Below are 3,911 nucleotides of genomic sequence, written 5' to 3' on the forward strand. Positions count from 1 at the left end.
AATTAGGGAAGGGATTGCAACATTTCATATATAACAAGCTCTTTAACAATCTAGGTTGTTACATGTGATTCCTAGTCAAACTCCCAGGGAGGGAAAAAAAAAAAAAACAAAACTCTGTTGACACTATCAAAGCTCTATTTTGGCACTTTTTTTTTAAATGGCTTTCTCCTTTATTAAACATTAAAGCACAAATGGATGGTCCCTGTGGGGAGGACTACAGGGCCCCAGAGCAGGAGGAGGGAACATGCAGGGAGGGTCACACAGCAGAGACCCATCTTCACAGAAAGAGCCCAATATTGATTGCCAGGGAGGAGCAGAGCACGGTCAGCTCAAATTTGGTGATGACATCAGGATGAAGGACCCCAAGCTTCCCGATGCTCTGACCCCTGGCTAAGATCTCCGTGCATCTCCCATGGAAGAAAGCAGAGCCTTCTGATTCTTTGATCACATATCAGCCCTTCTTTTCACCAGGAGGTACATTAAGCAACTGCATAATTCTGTCCAGTAGCCCATGGATTATCTCAACCCAGGATTCTTGTAATAAACAGCGCAGAGATGCCTGTAGTTTCTTCCACCTACATCTCTGCTAGAATCTTCGACTACGATGTCAGAGATGTCAAACAGTTTCAGAGGAAACCGATTTGCAGGCATGGTCTTTAGGAGGCCAGGAAGAAGGGTAGTGCATGCCACCTGAACTTCAGCCATTTTAGGATTACTAGCGTGGACTGCCTTTGTTGCAGAGATGTCCAAACCAAGTTTATCAGCAATATCTTCTTGGGAGCACAGAGCAAAGGTCAGCACTTCCATGAATCCAGCAACTCCTGTCTTTGGAATTCTGTGAGTTTATTAAGAAGAAATTGGTTAGCTACGGTGTAGGTTTTTGGGAGAGTCATCTGAATGTTGTTATAACCATAAGCAATAGCTGCATCTTCTACGATATCACAGGCATGGATAATGTCAGCTCTGGCTGGAGGGATTTCAATCTCAATCTGATTCCCATTGCCTATTACTTTTGACTTTACATCCTGGTTAGAAGGTTGGCAATATTTTCTGGAATTTCTCTGATTCCAACTTTTTTGTTAATTAGATCAGCTTTCACTATTTCCTTTTAGTAAGCCAGTTCTGGAAAGGTATAGGATTTTCCATTAGGAAAAACTACTTCAGCTGCTTCAACCATAAACTGATTCTCACAATATTCACTGAACATGGTGACAATAACATCAAGGACTATTTTTGCCTTAGTGAAGTCAGTTCCTGTGCATTCAGTAAATACATTTCTAGTATTTACGGTTATTTTGGAATGATTTCCATTGATGATTGGAGGCATTGAAAGGACAACACCATTGCTATTCATAGATAACTGGGTATAGGGGTTTCTTTTCAGTGATACGTAAATAATGTTTAAGGTGGTTGTCAGTCTTGTATATGTTCATCATTTCACAAGCTGTATACTCCTTGGTCTTATTTAGAGGCTTGAGTTTGATATCTGAAGGTCGCTTTGCAGTATGTGTAAAAGGGCCTGACAAAGTGTCCATATCATGGGTACCAATAGCAACCAAGGCTCTTTTCCTGCAAATATTCTGATGTAATTTCTCCTGAAGTTCAATGAAGCTGTCGTATCGATCTTTAGTGAACTTTATATTTCAGAGAACTGCTGCCACAGCATAAGGACGTATTTTAGCTGTCTCTTCTGTGATTATCAATTTCTGGATTTCTCCATTAGGTGTTACCCGTTTGTGCACTGGAGCCTTTATCCTTTCTTTGAAGACTTGAAGTCCTCGAACCAATCCTTCCGAACATAGGAGATCATATCTATTAGCAGGGACATCAATTTTGTAAAGAACAACATCAGAGCCTCCCTCTGCCTTTTCATTACCTTGTTCTTTACTTATGATTTCTTTCTCAGAAGTAATTTCATCAAGTTCCAGACCAAATTCAAAACATAGTTCATCAAATTCTTCCTTGGTGTAGTTCCGGCCCAGGGCTTGGAAGAGCAGATCCCGCTTCACGCTGACAGTCGGCATGGTGAGTCAGGCCCCAGGGCCTATCTTGGCACTTTTGAATATCCCTTCTATTTCCCAATGTGTCTGCCTCAGTGTGGATGCCGAAAGCATGTCACCTCTCAGCTCAATGAATACACTGCTAGCTAGAGCAGAAGACACCTAGTTTACACCTCCAGACTAGCAACAATGAATAACAAATGGTAAGCAGAGTTCGGGCATCAAATAGAATGATATTAAAGGTTCTGACTTAGACTACTTATTTTTCACGAGCCAAATAACTCAATAGAGCTGAGTGATGGTTTTTACAAGCCCGTCAAAGTGACAGCTTAGTTAGGGTGTGCTGCAGAAAACAACTCAATAAAACTATGTAAACTGATTGTTTACACAACTTGAGCGTTTTTCTTTTCATTTTCCCTCCCTACTAAAACAAAACCCAAGAAAGGGCATTAGCAATTTTTATTTTCTAAGAGCATCTCTTCTTGGCAAAGTACAAATTGGACCTCCACCTCCTAGTTTTTGTCGTATTGAGGGTCCTGTGTTGTTATCTATTAAGATTTTGTTTTCCTACTCCAGGGATTTAATGTGTCATCTCAACCACCATCTTAGCAGTTTTCTATTATGCATCAACACATGCAAATGCACACACACACACAGAGCTTATGTATATTATATGTTTTATACATACACATATACAGTATATGTAATATATAATTACTCTATCTGTATTTTTATAAGACATTCTTATACCTCAGCCTTTGGCTAATAAATAGCTTATTCATTTCTCCTTAAGAACTATCCAAAGTTGAATTCTTATTTGGCTTTATAAATGAAATCACCTGACTGCTACTTATGATAAATTCCATCAAGGTTAATGTGAGAATCTGAGAATTTCTTCCCAATAGACTCACAAGTAGTTTGGGTGCTAATGCTGCTTTTCCCCTGACTTTACTACTCACCTCCCATCAAGATCATCGGCTCAGGAATCAGACTGCCTGAGTTCAATTCCTGACTCTCTCACTTACCAGCTTTAGGACTTATAGGCAATTTTCTTAGCCATTTTATGTCTATTTTCTATAAAATAGAGACAACCATTATAGAGTTTTGTAGGGATTAAAATGAATTATTGAGTATATAATATGTAACATAGACCCTGGTGCTTAGTAAGCACTCAATTAATGTTTGTTGCTTGGTTACTCTTATCATTAGGCTTCTAAGTTCTCTACCATAATTTAGGGAAGTGGGTATAGAATATCATAATCCAATAAGTCCACTACTTATGGTATTGTTTTCAAAGCCAGTAAACAAATGGTCAATTATAAGCTTTTAAACTTGTATCATTAAAGTCCTGTGTGATGGTTAATTTTGTGTGTCAAGTTGGTATGGCTATGGTGTCAAGTTTGGTCAAACATCAGTATAGATGTTCCGTGAAGACATTTTTTTGGATATGATTAATGTCTAAATCAATAGCCTTTGAGTGAAACAGACTACCCTCCATAATGTGAGTGTGCCTCATTTAATCAGTTCAGGGCCTTAAGCAAAGAATGAGATTTCCCAAAGAAGAAACAATTCTGTCTCCAGACTGCAACCCTGCCTGTTTCCAGTATGGTTGACCTGTCCTGTGCACTTCACTATTAAGATTGCAATATCAACTCTTACCTTAATTTACAGCCTGGTAACTAGCCCTACAGATTTCAGACTTACCAGTTCCAATAATCATCTGATCTAATTCCTTAAAATAAATCTCTTTAAAAAAAGAAAGTAAAATGAAATCTTTGTTGTTTTTCTAAAGAACCCTGACTAATACAGATTTTACTGAGAAATAGTCTAGAAGTAAAGAATCTTGAGAAAGGGTTCTCTGAATTAGTTCTCATGCTTCTGGAATTAGTTTTTAAAATCTGATTACATTTG

At 38.5% G+C, this 3,911-nt stretch overlaps 1 pseudogene; it reads right to left on the bottom strand.

The window, feature by feature from the left end:
- Nucleotides 1-254: 254 nt before the first annotated feature.
- Nucleotides 255-3,101, bottom strand: LOC100855857 (annotated as a pseudogene).
- Between the last annotated feature and the right edge of the window lie 810 nt (nt 3,102-3,911).

This window comes from Canis lupus, chromosome 10 (genome assembly GCF_011100685.1).
Source record: "Canis lupus familiaris isolate Mischka breed German Shepherd chromosome 10, alternate assembly UU_Cfam_GSD_1.0, whole genome shotgun sequence".
Classification (NCBI taxonomy): Eukaryota; Metazoa; Chordata; class Mammalia; order Carnivora; family Canidae; genus Canis; species Canis lupus.